The following is a 16,378-nucleotide window of genomic DNA, read 5'->3' as shown; positions in this document are numbered from 1 at the left end:
CTGGGGATTTTAATGATATTTTGATGTCTGGTGCACGAATCCCCACACCTTCGTACAGCTGTACCAGCAAGTGCACTAGGTTGTCCAAGTAATACCTAAGTGAGTCAGGATCGATCCCATGAGCATTGTGGTTTGAAGCAAGATATGATTATCCTACATGTCTTAGTCAGGCGAAATTAAGAGTTGATAAATAAATATTTGTGAGATCTAAACTAAGTTGGCATGTAAATAAATAAAAGGGTAATCAGTAATAGAAATATAGTTAAGGATTGGAGTTGCTTTGCCTTTTTGAATTAACTCTGGTATTACTGTCTTCTTTGCTTGTGAATGACTTCTTCAATGGTAGGCTATAAGTGATTGACGCTGGTTTGAGTAGCTGCCAATACTCCTCCAAATCTAAACCCCAGGGTTAGTGTGGATCCATTCTGATTCAGGGTGAAGCTCGTGCAGTTCATTCTCCTTTGTGATCCTACTCAAAATGCCACAGACAAGGTCGAATATTCCGAATCAGAGGATGCTACGCCTTTGGTTCTAGCTTCTACCACAGAGACCCTAATCTCCCCGTAGATCGGCTGAACTGATTCTTCGAGAAGTCCCCGATGAAGTCGTGGATTAGCCGTCTGAGAGATGTATAATCAAGCTGGTGGTTCATCATTGTCCGATGAAAAATACACTCTGAACCCATGTAGAATGTGATAGCCTTATGCCAGTTCAACGAATTCATATTGATGAAGAACGAATATACATCTTAGAATTAATTAAACACGGATTGAAGAGAAACAGTAATACTTTTATAAATTCATAGGACTCAGCAGGGCTCCTCCCTTCAACCTAGGAGGTTTAGAAACTCATACTGAAAGGAAAATACAATGTAAAATGAAAATAATGCTGAATGATGGTAAATATGTTCAAATAACATAAATCAAATCCCTTAAATACTAAACTAATGACTAGTAAGGGTAAAACAGTCTTTTTAGTGCTAAACTCCACTTATGGGGCCCACTTGGTGAGTGTTTGGGCTGAGATTTGATGAAATTCACGTGCTATGAGGTCTCTGGGACATGAAACACTGGCTAGGGGATCCTCTCTGGGCGTTTGGACGCTGGGCTCTGCTCCTTGGGCACTGGACTCCTGGAAGGGGACAGGAAGCTGGCATTAGATGCCAGTTTTGAGCCTTCTAATCGGAAGCAAAGTATGAACTATTATACATTTCTAGAAATTTCTAGAAGTCAGCTTTCCATAGCTATTGAGAATGCTCTATTTGAGTTTTTGTAGCTCCAGAAAAGCTCTTCCGAGTTCAAGAAGGTCAGATCTGGACAGCATTTGCAGTGCTTCCTCTGTCTCTGAATTAGACTTCTGCTCCAACACCTCAATTTTAGCCAGAAATTACCTGAAATTGCACAAAAATACAAAACTCATAGTAGAATCCAAAAATGTGAATTTAACACTAAAACCTATAAAAACTTAATAAAAACTAAATAAAACATGGTAGAAACTATATGAAAATATTACCAAAAAGCGTATAAAATATCCGTTCATCACAACACCAAACTTAAACTGTTGCTTGTCCCCAAATAACTAAAAATAAAATAGGATAAAAAAAGAGTAGGATACAATAAATCTCTGAGTTTCCAATGAAACTCAGTTTCAATCAGATGAGCGGGACTTAATAGCTTTTTGCTTTTGAATAGTCTTGGCATCTCACTATCCATTGAAAATTAGAATGGTTGGCATCTTTAGAAACTTAGAATCCAGATGATATTATTGACTCTCCCAGTTATGCTCTTTTTTATTCTTGAACATAGCTTTTTAGAGTCTTGGTCGTGACCCTAAGCACTTTGTTTTCCAGTATTACCACCGGATACATAAATGCCATAGACACTTTACTTGGGTGAACCTTTTCAGATTGTGATTCAACTTTACTAGAATCCCCAGATAGAGATTTTCAGAGTTCTTAGGCACACTCTTTTTGCCTTGGATCACGACTTTAACCGCTCTGTCTCAAACTTTTCACTTGACACCTTCACGCCACAAGCACATGGTTATGGACAACTTAGTTGAGCCGCTTAGGCCAGGATTTTGTTTCCTTTAGGCCCTTCTAACCACTGATGCTCAAAGTCTTAGATCCTTTTATTCTTGCCTTTTGAATTGAAGAACTATAGGCTTTTTGCTCTTGCCTTTTGGATTAAAGAGCTAATGGCTTTTTCTTTCTATTTTTTTCTTTTGCTGCTTTTTCTTGCTTCAAGAATCAAATTTTGGATTTTTCAAATTATCAACAATACTTTTCCTTTTTCTTAATTCTTTCAAGAGCCAGCATCCTAAAATTTAACTTCAAATATGTACTGTTTATTTCATACATTCAGAAAACAAAAGCAATGCCACCACATCAAAATAATTGAACTATTCTTTATTGGAAAACTCAAAAATTTATGCATCTTTAATTCTTCTAAAAAAATCTTCTATTTTATTCATGTTTAATGATGATAAGAGGAATAATTTATAGCTAATTGTAAAAATTAATTAATTACTACTAATGCTTATGTAATCCTAAGAATTAAAAGACATAAAAAATAAAAATAAAAATAAAAACTTAAATATTACTAGTGATCATGCAACTCTAAATTAGGATGAAAATACGTGAGATAGGAATAAGAATAGGAATAGTCACAAGGTTGAAACTCAAAAACCTTTAGCTTGAGGGATGCTGGGCTCTTCTGGTTGATGGACGCATGGCTCTTCAACTTGAGGGGCACTGGGCTCTTCAGGGGAGAGCTTCTGGCGCTTCAGCTCCTCCAGCTCACGCCCTTGCTTCTCCTGCTCCTTGATCAATTTGTAAATCATGCTAGTCTGATCTTTCTGCTCCTCTCTGAGCTGATCTAAAGTGCTCTGCAAGTGTATTACAAATGCCTTTAGCTGGTCCCAATACTCCATTGGAGGGATCTATTGGGAAGGCTCAGGTGCCTTCCTTTTAAGGTGATCGTCTTCTATCTTGGAGCTCTCCATCACCTACTTGGTGATTGGACTTATCACTAGGATAAAGTTGTCAGAGGGGATCATGACCTTGGCCTCTTGGCATAGGCAAAAGATGAGTCTTGGATAAGCCAGCATGACATTAGTAGACACCTTGTTAGCTATCTTGTAAATCTCACGGGGAATTATTTGGTGAACTTCCACCTCATTCGCCATCATGATGTAGTGAATCATCATAGCTCTTGAAATAGTGACTTCAGAGTGGTTATTTGTGGGGAATATAGAACGTCCAATGAAATCTAGCCATCCTCTAGCCACTGGCTTGAGGTTCGCCCTTTTTAACTAGCATGGCTGCCCTTTTGTGTTCTCAATCCATTGAGTTCCAGGCAAGCATATATCCTCTAGGACTTGATCCAGCTTTTGGTTGGCTACAACCCTTCTGTTGTATGATTCAAGGTCATCCTTTTGCAAATGTCTTGAAAGTCCATAATAGAATATATCTAACTGTACCAATTCTGAAAATATTTTAGTGGGACATTTTCTTAGCATCCTTCTATACCTCTCCCAGGCATCATATAGAGATTCATTATCTCCTTGTTTGAAGCCTTGGATGTCCAACCTCAGCTGGGTCATCTTTCTTGGGGGGAAGTATCGATTTAAAAACTTGTCCACTAACTGTTTCCAAGTTTTTAAGCTAGATCTGGGCTGGTTATCCAACCACCTCTTTGCTTGGTCCTTTACAGCAAAAAGAAAAAGTAATAATCTGTAGACATCTTGGTCTACTCCCTCACTGTGTATTATGTCAGCAATCTTTAAGAAATCTGCCAGAAATTCTGTAGGTTCTTCTTGAGGAAGTCCAGAATACTGGCAGTTTTGCTGCACTAGATTAATAAGTTGAGAGTTCAATTCAAAGCTACTAGCTATAATGTGAGGTATGCTAATACTTCTTCCATAGAAGTCAGTAGTGGAATTTGTATAAGATCCCAGAGTTCTTCTAAACTCTTCATTCTCATTTGGGTTCATGATGAAGAAAGGTAGAAGAAGAGGAAGAAGAAATAAGAATAGAAGAAGAAATAGAAGTAGAAGAGATGAACAAGAATTAAAATATTTTTGTTTTTATTTTGTTTATTTATTTAATCCAAAATTAAAATTAATTAATTAAAAGGAATGAAATTCAAAAAAGAAGAAAGAAGAGTAGTAGAGGAGATTTCGAAAATTAGGAAAGAGAAGAGTTAGTTAGGAAGTTTGAAAAAAAAAAAAGAAGAGAGGAGATAAGTAATTAATTAAGAAAATATTTGAATTTAAGATTTGAAATTTGAAAATTAAATTTTGAAATTTTGAAATTTTTTTGAAATTTGAAATTTGAAATTTGAAATTTAAATTTTAAATTTTGAAATTTGAATTTTAAATTTTGAAATCTTAAATTTTGAATTTTTGAAAAAGTCAACAAGATAAGATAGAATTTTGAAAAAGATTTGATTTTTGAAAAGGTTTAAGTTTGAAAATTGAAATTTGAAATTTAAATTTTGGATTTTGAAATTGAATTTTGAAATTTTAAATTTAAATTTTTGAATTTTGAAAGTTGAAATTTTAAATTTGAAATAAGATAAGATAAGATTTTGAAAAAGATGAGATTTTTAATTTTGAAAAGATTTGATTTTTGAAAATTGAAAACTAAGATATGATGAGATAAAACTTTTGAAATTAAAATCTGAATTTTTATTCAAAGATTTCGAAAATATGGTTAAAATAAAATTAGAAAAGATAATTTTTTTATTTTTGAATTTAATGAGGAAAAAGAAAAACAAGTAAAAGACATAAGACTTAAAATTTTTAGATCTAGTGCACCTTATTTTTGAAAATTTTGAAGGAAAACACAAAGGGACACCAAACTTAAAAATTTTAAGATCAAAACAAAGAAGACACAAAAACACTTTGAAGATTAACAAGAACACAAAGAACAAAAATAAAAAACTCAAAGAACACAAGAACATAAAAAGGACACCAAACTTAAAATTTTTAGAAAACTAAACACAAATTTTTTAATATTAAAAGACAAACAACAAGAAAACACCAAACTTAAAGATTTGACACAAGATTTAATCAAAGAAAATAATTTTGAAAAATTTTTAGAAAGAAAGACTCAAAGAAACGAAAATTTAACCAAGAACAAAAACAAAAGACTCAAACCAAGAACAAAAATCAAACAAAGAAAATAAAAATATTTTTGAAAAAGGTTTTTAATTTTTTTTGAAAAAATAGAGAAGAAGAAAATAGAAATAAAAAAAAACTCAATTAAAATTGATTAAGAAATAAATTACCTGATCTAGGGAGCAAGACAATCCGTCAGTTTGTCCAAACTCGAACAATCCCCGGCAACGGTGCCAAAAACTGTGCACGAATCCCTACACATTCGTACAGCTGTACTAGGAAGTGCACTGGGTCGTCCAAGTAATACCTGAGCGAGTCAGGGTCGATCTCACGAGGATTGTGGTTTAAAACAAGCTATGGTTATCCTGCATGTTTCAGTCAGGCAAAATCAAGAGTTGATAGATAAATATTTGTGAGATCTAAAAAAAGTTGGCATGTAAATAAAGAAAATGGTAATCAGTAATAGGAATATAGAAAAGGATTGGAGTTGCTTTGTCTTTCTGTATTAACTCTGGTATTACTGTCTTCTTTGCTTGTGAATGACTTCTTCAATGGCAGGCTGTAAGTGATTGACGCTGGTTAGAGTAGCCGCCAATACTCCTCCAGATCTGAACCCCCGGGTTAGTGCGGATCCATTCTGATTGAGGGTGAAGCTCGTGTAGTTCATTCTCCTTTGTGATCCTACTCAAAACGCCACAGACAAGGTTGAATCTTTTGGATCGGAGGATGTTGCGCCTTTGGTTCTAACCTCTACCACATAGACCCTAATCTCCCCGTAAATCAGTTGAAGTGATGTCTCGAGAAGTTCCCAACGAAGTCGTGGATTAGCCGTCTGAGAGATGTATAATCAAGTTGGTGGTTCATCATTGTCTGATGAAAGTTGCACTCTGAACCCATGTAGAATGTGATAACCTTATGCCAGTTCGACGCATTCATATTGATGAAGAACGAATATACATCTTAGAATTAATCAAACATGGATTGAAGAGAAACAGTAATACTTTTATTAATTCATAGGACTCAGCAAGGCTCCTCCCTTCAACCTAGGAGGTTTAGAAACTCATACTGAAAGGAAAATACAATGTAAAATGAAAATAATGTTGAATGATGGTAAATATGTTCGAATAACATAAATCAAATCCCTTAAATACTAAACTAATGACTAGTAAGGGTAACACAGTCTTTTTAATGCTAAACTTCACTTCTGGGGCCCACTTGGTGAGTGTTTGGGTTGAGTTTTGATAAAATCTACGTGCTATGAGGTTTTTAGGGCGTGAAACGCTGGCTAGGGGGTCCTCTCTAGGTGTTTGGATGCTGGGCTCTGCTCCTTGGTCGCTGGACGCCTGGAAGAGGGTAAGAGGCTGGCGTTGGACGCCAGTTTTGGGCCTTCTAATCCGAAGCAAAGTATAGACTATTATATATTGCTGGAAAGCTCTTAAAATGCTCCATTTGGACTTCTATAGCTCCAGAAAAGCTCTTCCAAGTTTAAGGAAGTCAGATCTGGACAGCATCTACAGTGCTTTCTCTGTCTCTAAATCAGACTTCTGCTCCAGCACCTCAATTTCAGCCAGAAATTACCTGAAACTGCACAAAAACATAAAAACTCATAGTAGAATTCAAATATGTGAATTTAACACTAAAATATATAAAAACTTAATAAAAACTAAATAAAAACATGGTTGAAACTATATGAAAATATCACCAAAAAGCGTATAAAATATCCGCTCATCAATGTCCCATGAAAAGAAGGGAGGCAAGGAGAATTCATCCCAAGCGATGCAGAAGTTCCAAGATTTTATCAAGAGGGGGGATTGATAGATGCAGGATATAATGGAGATAAGTTTACATGGTGGAACCGAAGTTGTCAAGATAGAGCAATAAAGGAAAGACTGGATCGGGTACTAATCTCTTCAAAATTCCGAGAAGAGTATCCTATGGCTAATGTTACTCACCTTGATGACAACGGATCAAATCATCGACAACTCTTAGACCACTCAGTGAATAAAATTGTGAAGGAAAATTAGAAATTGAGAGTGAGTGGGTCGGCTATGTTCCAACTATTTTAGAAACTCAAACACTGCACGCATGAGCTGGTGAAATGGCAATCCTCAGGAGCAGGGAATAGCAGGTGAGCTATGAAACAATTAGAAGGCAGCCTATCAATCATGAAAGAACGGCCAAATGAGTACAAGAAGGAGGAAATACTGCGACTTGAGGATCAATTGGCAAAAGCTTATACTATGGAAGAAAGGTTCTGGAAGGAGAAATCACGGGTGAATTGGCTGAGATAGGGAGATCAGAACACTAGGTTCTTTCATTCCAAACATCAAGAAAGGAATCGAAGGAATAAAATCTGGAAATTAGAAGATGAAGATGAAAAGTGGTGTACTACCCCCGAGACTATTGGAAAGAGAGCACGGAGATACTTTGAGGGCCTGTTTTCAACAAGCTATCCTAGTAATCCAACAGAAGCATTGGGCAGAGTAAGCAAAAAGATTTCAGCTAAAACTAACAGGGGGCTCACAAGACCAGTTATTGAAGAGGAGATTAAGAAAGCAGTGTTCTCAATTAATGCTGCAGTAGCTCCAAGAGATGATGGTTTTACCTCTAAATTTTATCAGCACTACTGGAGTATCATTAAGGGAGATGTCTGTCGCGCTGTTAAAAGCTTTTTTGGAGGTAACAGAATTCTAAAAAGTTTTAATCATACACAAATTTATTTGATACCAAAAGTGCCTAATGCTATGATGATGCCTCAAATCAGACCTATAAGTCTATGAAAAGTTTTTTATAAGATTATTTCTAAAATTCTTGTTCATAGAATGCAACCACTTATGAGCAAAATTATTAGTGATAATCAAAGTGTTTTCTTTCGGGATAGACTTATTAGTGATAATATTCTGGTGGCACATGAATGTATTCATTTTCTGAAAAAAAACCCTTGGTGATAATAACTGTTCATACCCTGGGTCGAGCTGACCGACCCGGGATGTTCGACAGACAAAGCGACCGACCTCTTCAGGTCAGAACAACCTGACCTCTTCCCAAAGAGCTCGGTCAAGTCCACAGAAAGGCCAAATAAGGGCCCAAATAGAGGAACACGCCCCAAATCCTAAGGCAGCCGAGCCTATAGAAAGAAGGGCGGTTCCCTTAAAAGATAAAGATGACCTCACTTAAAGATAAGATAAAGATAAGATAAGATAACTAACTTATCTTATCCACAGAAGGCCACATCTCACCATTATAAATACACTGGAGCACCCAGGTATAACTGATACTCTGATTCTACCCAATACCTGCTTAATACCTTTGCTAACTTAAGCATCGGAGTCCCTTACAGATACCCCCTACCCTCCGGGGACGAAGGATTAGCAGCACTTTCAAGTGTCACAAGTCGGACACACAAGCTCCGGCGACTATATACCCGCCAGACACATCGGCTCCGACCAACGCAGAAGATCTCGACCGAGATCGACCTATAGTTTCAGATAACCCTCGGAACATTGGCGCCGTTGTCGGGAAACCTGGAAGTCATCCCAACACCATGGCGGACAACCATGACAACGACCACGACTCGGGTTTGGAAGATAGAACGCCACACAAGAACACGGATGCTGTATTTAAGAATGCTCCGGAATCTAATGGAGACAAAAATTCATCAAATCCAGGGGCGATAAAAGCGCTTCAAAATCGATTGGAGCAACTTGAGAAAGAAGCCCAACATTAACGTGAAAAAGAAGAAGATCTACGTCGGGAGATAAGGCGACGCCGAGAATTAGAAGATAAGCTTATGAAACTCGAAGCTGATCTCAAAACTAAAGCTACTCGACCATCCACAGGGGATAGCTCTCAGAAAGATCAAGATCCATTCACCAGGGAAATTATGAAGACCAAAATTCCAAAAGATTTCAAACTTCTGGATATGACTCTATATGACGGTACCTTGGACCCCAACCACCATCTCAGCAACTTCAGAAGTAAAATGTACCTCATTGATGCCTCAGATGCAATTCGCTGCAAAGCCTTTCCAACAACTCTCACCAAGACAGCCATTAGATGGTTTGACAACCTACCTCCAAAATCCATCTCGAGTTTTGACGACCTGGCCAAAAAGTTCCTGGCCCGATTTTCCATACAAAAGGACAAAGCCAAACACGCACCCAACCTACTAGGGATCAAGCAAGGAAATCAGGAGAGTCTTCGCAACTACATGGAAAGATTCAACAAAACATGCATGGACATACAAAGTCTACCAACAGAAGCTGCCATCATGGGCCTCATAAATGGCCTACGAGAAGGTCCATTCAGCCAATCTATATCAAAAAGGTACCCGACATCCCTAGACGAAGTACAAGAACGGGCGCAGAAGTACATCAACATGGAGGAAAATTCTTGACTTGGCGAAGCCTCGAGGTTCGGTTCTGCCTACCGAGATAAAGAATCCAAGAAAAAGGAAGATCGCTCCGGAGAGAAAATAAAAAAATATCATAACTACACCCCTCTTAGGGTATCCTTGGTAGATGTTTACAAAGAAATCTGCCATACGAAAAAAATACCCCAGCTCGGCCACTTAAAGGCAAAAGGGGAGGAGGAAATCGGAACGAATACTGTGAGTATCATCGAGTCCGAGGAGATTCCACCAACGAATGCTTTGACTTGAAAAATGTCATAGAGAAATTAGTTAGGGAAGGAAAACCAGATCGGTTCCTGGCCAATCGGGACGAAGAACCAAGGAAAAGAAGAAGGGATGAAGATGTCAGACGATCTGAACGATCACCCCACACACCGGAAAGACATGTTCACGTGATAAACGGTGGATTCGCTGGAGGAGAAATCTCCAAGTCATCCCGCAAGCGACACCTCAAAGAAGTATACCACGTCAAAGGCAAGAAAGAAGTGCCAGACATCCCAGCAATCAGGTTTACCAAAGAAGATGCATCCGGAATCATTTCAGGACACGACGACCCCATAGTCATCACAATTATATTAGCAAACGCCAACCTCCACCGTACATTAATTGATCAAGGAAGCTCCGCCGACATTCTATTCAAAACTGCCTTCGACAAGCTCGGCTTAGAAGAGAAAGAGCTAAAAGCATATCCGAATAGCCTGTTCGGACTTGGGGACACCCCAGTATAGCCACTAGGATACGTATCGTTACACACAACCTTTGGAAAGGGGAACCAATCCCGAAAACTTAAGATAGACTATATCGTGGTCGACGTAAGCTCAGCCTACAATGCCTTAATAGGTCGGACGACGTTAAATCAACTCGGAAAAATAGTTTCAACTCCACATCTATGTAACAGAAGGGATAGCTACAATAAAAGCAGATCAAAAGATGGCGCGTCGCTGTTATAACGAAAGTCTAAATCTCTGAGGCGAAGGAGGAGAGTTCCACAAATCGAACTCGGCGGAGATCAGAGACGAGAAGAACTCCGTCCACGACCCGAAGGAGAAATAGAAAGAGTTCAGATCGGAGATACCTCGGACAAAACAACTAATATTGGCACGATCCTGAAAGGAGACGCAAAAGAATCACTAATACGGTTTTTACGAGATAATGTTGATCTCTTCGCATGGAAAGCTGCTGACATGCCAGGCATAGATCCCGAACTAATGAGCCACAAGCTGGCAGTCTACCGGGATCTCGGCCGGTACAACAAAGGCGAAGAAAACTTAGGCCAGAACAATCTCAGGCTGTAGAAGAACAAGTACAAGCACTACTGGAGGCAGGATTCGTAAGAGAAGTTAAAATACCCACTATGGCTAGCAAATGTCGTCTTGGTGAAAAAATCAAATGGGAAGTGGCGAATGTGCACTGACTACACCGACCTCAACAAAACCTGCCCAAAAGACCCTTATCCACTCCCAAGCATTGACGCTCTAGTATATGCCTCATCAGGATATAAGTATCTCTCGTTCATGGACGCGTACTCAGGATACAACCAGATCCCAATGTATCCACCAGATCAAGAAAAAACCTCGTTTCTCACACCAAAAGCAAATTATTGCTACATCGTAATGCCTTTCAGCAATAAGATCCCTCCCCTTCTACGCCACCTTAAGGAAGGAAAAAAACTTCGAGTGGACAACGGAATGTGAATAAGCCTTCCGAGACTTTAAAGAATTCCTGGGACAGCCCCCCATCCTATCTCGACCACGAGAGGGAGAACCACTCATACTATACCTGGCCGTAGGAAGTCGGGCAATAGCCTCAGCATTAATTAGAGAAGATGAAGGGGGACAACAACCCGTCTACTTCATTAGTAAAGCACTACAGGGGTCAGAGCTAAACAACCAGAAAATAGAGAAGTTCGCCTACGCTTTAATACTCACATCCCGACGACTTCACCCATACTTCCAAGCGCACACCATCAGAGTTCGGACCAACCAGCCCATAAAAGAGATACTGCAGAAAACAGATCTAGCAGGAAGAATCCTACAGTGGACAATCGAGTTGTCTGAGTTTGACCTTCAATACGAGGCGCGGACAGCCATCAAATCACAATACCTAGCCGACTTCATTGCAGAATTCACAGACACCACAGAAATTCCAATAGAGTGGAACATATACGTGGACGGCTCCTCAAATAAAGCCGGAAGCGGTGCAGGTGTGATAATCGAAAGCAACCAGGGAACCCAACTTGAGCTTTCCCTGAAATTCGGATTCCCGGCCTCAAACAACCAGGCGGAATATGAAGCGTTATTAGCTGGCTTGAAGCTGGCTAGGGAAGTTGGAGCTCAGAAACTCAACATCTACAGTGACTCACAAGTCATTACCTCGCAAATAACAGGAAGCTACCAAGCCAAAGATCCTACCATGAAAAAATATTTGGATAAAATCAAAGAACAGCTCGAACAACTTGGAGAATATAGGATCTGCCACATACCCCACGAGCAAAATGCCCGAGCTGACGCGCTCTCAAAGCTAGCCAGCACCAAACCAGGGGGCAACAATAGAAGCCTCATCCAAGAAATACTGCAGAACCCATCGATATCAGAAGAAGAAAAAATCCTAGCCATAACAGGTCGGGATCAAGGATGGATGACTGATGAGCGGATAATATGTACGCTTTTTGGCATTGTTTTTAGTATGTTTTTAGTATAATCTAGTTAGTTTTTAGTATATTTTTATTAGTTTTTAGTTAAAATTCACTTTTCTGGACTTTACTATGAGTTTGTGTGTTTTTCTGTGATTTCAGGTATTTTCTGGCTGAAATTGAGGGACCTGAGCAAAAATCTGATTCAGAGACTAAAAAGGACTGCAGATGCTGTTGGATTCTGACCTCCCTGCACTCGAAGTGGATTTTCTGGAGCTACAGAAGCCCAATTGGCGCGCTCTCAACGGCGTTGGAAAGTAGACATCCTGGGCTTTCCAGCAATATATAATAGTTCATACTTTGCTCAAGATTTGATGGCCCAAACCGGCGTTCAAAGTCACCTTCAAGATTTCCAGCGTTAAACGCCGGAACTGGCACCCAAATGGGAGTTAAACGCCCAAACTGGCACTAAAGCTGGCGTTTAACTCCAAGAGAAGTCTCTGCACGAAAATGCTTCATTGCTCAGCCCAAGCACACACCAAGTGGGCCCGGAAGTGGATTTTTATGTCATTTACTCATTTCTGTAAACCTTAGGCTACTAGTTTTCTATAAGTAGGACCTTTTACTATTGTATTGAGACATCTGGGTAGCTATCCTTGTTTTGATGCTATCTTAGATCACTGGGAGGCTGGCCATTCGGCCATGCCTAGACCTTGTTCTTATGTATTTTCAACGGTGGAGTTTCTACACACCATAGATTAAGGTGTGGAGCTCTGCTGTACCTCGAGTATTAATGCAATTACTATTGTTCTTCCATTCAATTCCGCTTGTTCTTGTTCTAAGATATCACTTGTTCTTCAACTTGATGAATGTGATGATCCGTGACACTCATCATCATTCTCACCTATGAACGTGTGACTGACAACCACCTCCGTTCTACCTTCGATTGGGTGAATATCTCTTGGATTCCTGATTGCACGATGCATGGTTGATCGCCTGACAACCGAGTGCTCGCCTGACAACCGAGCCAACCATTCCGTGAGATCAGAGTCTTCGTGGTATAGGCTAGAACTGATGGCGGCATTCAAGAGAATCCGGAAGGTCTAACCTTGTCTGTGGTATTCTGAGTAGGATTCAAGGATTGAATGACTGTGACGTGCTTCAAACTCCTAGCAGGCAGGGCGTTAGTGACAGATGCAAAAGAATCGATGGATTCTATTCCGGCCTGACCGAGAACCGACAGATGATTACCCATGCTGTGACAGAGCATAGGCAGCGTTTTCACTGAGAGGATGGGAGGTAGCCATTGACAACGGTGAAACCCTACATAAGCTTGCCATGGAAAGGAGTAAGAAGGATTGGATGAAGACAGTAGGAAAGCAGAGAGACGGAAGGGAAGGCATCTTCATGCGCTTATCTGAAGTTCCTACCAATGAATTACATAAGTACCTCTATCTTTATCTTTATGTTTTTATGCGTTCATCACCATATCCATTTGAGTTTGCCTGACTAAGATTTACAAGATGACCATAGCTTGCTTCATACCAACAATCTCTGTGGGATCGACCCTTACTCGCGTAAGGTTTATTACTTGGACGACCCAGTACACTTGCTGGTTAGTTGTGCGAAGTTGTGTTTATGCCATGGTATTGAACACCAAGTTTTTGGATTCATTACCGGGGATTATTTGAGTTGTGAAAAGTATTGATCACAATTTCGTGCACCAAGTTTTTGGCGCCGTTGCCGGGGATTGTTGAGTTTGGACAACTGACGGTTCATCTTGTTGCTTAGATTAGGTATTTTTTCTTCAGAGTTCTTAGGAATGAATTCTAGTGTTTCAAGGTAATGTTCTTATCATCACCAAAGCTGATTGATCTTCATCAATTTAGCTCTTGAATGCAATGTTCTGCTGAAGCTTGGCTGACCATGTCTAATTCCTTTAGACTGAAGCTTTAGACTAACATTGCATGATTCCTGGGATTCTCATTAAGAATTTTGATATCTTTTTCCACTTAATTTTCGAAAAACACAAAAAAATCAAAAAAATCATAAAATCCAAAAATTTCTTGTTTGAGTCTAGTGTCTCATGTTAAGTTTGGTGTCAATTGCATGCATTCATTCATGTGTCTTAAGGATTTTCAAGTAGTTCTTGATGATTTCTTACTCTAATCTTTGAATTCTCTTGACTTGAGTATTTGTGTGTCTCATATGCATTCTCATTAGTGTCAGTAGTATACAAACTGCTAAGTTTGGTGTCTTGCATGCATTGTTATTTGATTCTTGTTGCATTTTGACTTTTCCTTATTAGTAAAAATCCAAAAAATATTTTAATTTGTGTCTTCTCAAGTCAATTATACAGAGAATTGAAGATTCAGAACATACAGCAGAGGAATTATACAGAAAAAGCTGGGCGTTCAAAACGCACAGTGAAGAAGGACAGACTGGCGTTTAAACGCCAGCCAGGGTACCTGGTTGGGCGTTTAACGCCCAAAAAGGTATAGTTTTGGGCGTTAAACGCCAGAATGTGCACCATTCTGGGCGTTTAACGCCAGGATGGCACAAGGGGGAAGATTCTATTTTTCAATGCAATTTTTTTTCAGTTTTCAAAGTTTTTCAAAATCAAATCTTTTTCAAATCATATCTTTTCAATCAAATCTCTTTCAAATTTAATTTCTTTCTTTTTTTTTCAAAGATACTTGCTACCAATTAATGATTTGATTCAACATTTCAAGTATGTTGCCTTTTCTGTTGAGAAAGGTTTAATGTTAGAATCATATCTTTTCTTGTTGGTCAAGTTTTTAATTTTCAAAATCAAATCTTTTTTTTTAAATGTTTTTCAAATCATATCTTCTCAATCACATTTTTGAAAAACCAATCAAATCTTCTTAACCACATCTTTTTCAAAATAGTCTTCAATCAAATCTTTTTGATTTCTAATTTCAAAATCTTTTTAAAAAAAAAAACACTTCACTTCTTTCCCACTTTCATTTTCGAAAATTAAGTAATGTTTTTCAAAAATGTTTTCAAAATTTTCACTTAATTTTCGAAAATCACTTCCCTTCTTCTCACATCCTTCTATTTATGGACTAACACTATCCCTTAATGCAAAATTCGAACTCCATCTTCTTTGATAAGTTCGAATTTTCTACTTCTGTCTTCTACTCTTCTTTTCCTCTGACACTTCAAGGAATCTCTATACTGTGACATAGAGGATTCCACATTTTCTTGTTCTCTTCTCTTTCATATGAGCAGGAGCAAAGACAAAGGCATTCTTGTTGAGGCTGATCCTGAACCTGAAAGGACCTTGAAGAGAAAGCTAAGAGAAGCCAAAGCACAACTCTCTTTAGAGGACCTGACCGAATTCTTCAAAGAAGGAGAACTCATGGCAGCCGACAACAACAACAATGCCAACAATGCAAGGAAGGTGCTGGGTGACTTTACTGCACCTACTCCCGACTTTTATGGGAGAAGCATCTCTATCCCTGCCATTGGAGCAAACAACTTTGAGCTTAAGCCTCAATTAGTTTCTCTAATGCAACAGAATTGCAAGTTCCATGGACTTCCATTGGAAGATCCTCATCAGTTCTTAGCTGAGTTCTTGCAAATCTGTGACACTGTCAAGACTAATGGGGTTGACCCTGAGGTCTACAGACTTATGCTATTCCCTTTTGCTGTAAGAGACAGAGCTAGAACATGGTTGGACTCTCAACCTAAAGAAAGCCTGGACTCTTGGGAAAAGCTAGTTAATGCCTTCTTGGCAAAGTTCTTTCCACCTCAAAAATTGAGTAAGCTTAGAGTGGAAGTCCAAACCTTCAGACAGAAGGAAGGAGAATCCCTCTATGAAGCTTGGGAAAGATACAAACAATTAATCAGAAAGTGTCCTTCTGATATGCTTTCTGAATGGAGCATCATAGGTATTTTCTATGATGGTCTCTCTGAACTATCCAAGATGTCTTTGGATAGCTCTGCAGGAGGATCTCTTCATCTGAAGAAGACGCCTACTGAAGCTCAAGAACTGATTGAAATGGTTGCAAATAACCAATTCATGTACACTTCTGAAAGAAATCCTGTGAACAATGGGACTAGTCAGAAGAAAGGAATTCTTGAGATTGACACTCTGAATGCCATATTGGCTCAGAATAAAATATTGACTCAATAAGTCAATATGATTTCTCAAAGTCTGTCTGGGATGCAAAATGCACCAAGCAGTACTA

At 38.9% G+C, this 16,378-nt stretch overlaps 1 non-coding gene across 1 annotated transcript; it reads right to left on the bottom strand.

The window, feature by feature from the left end:
- Positions 1-15,951: 15,951 nt before the first annotated feature.
- On the bottom strand, positions 15,952-16,059 carry LOC112719211 (small nucleolar RNA R71). Its single transcript, XR_003161522.1, has one exon. It is a non-coding gene; the product is annotated as a small nucleolar RNA R71 (small nucleolar RNA).
- Positions 16,060-16,378: the final 319 nt, after the last annotated feature.

This window comes from Arachis hypogaea, chromosome 10, assembly GCF_003086295.3.
Source record: "Arachis hypogaea cultivar Tifrunner chromosome 10, arahy.Tifrunner.gnm2.J5K5, whole genome shotgun sequence".
NCBI classification, from domain to species: Eukaryota; Viridiplantae; Streptophyta; class Magnoliopsida; order Fabales; family Fabaceae; genus Arachis; species Arachis hypogaea.
This window is presented reverse-complemented; position numbering and strand designations above follow the sequence as displayed.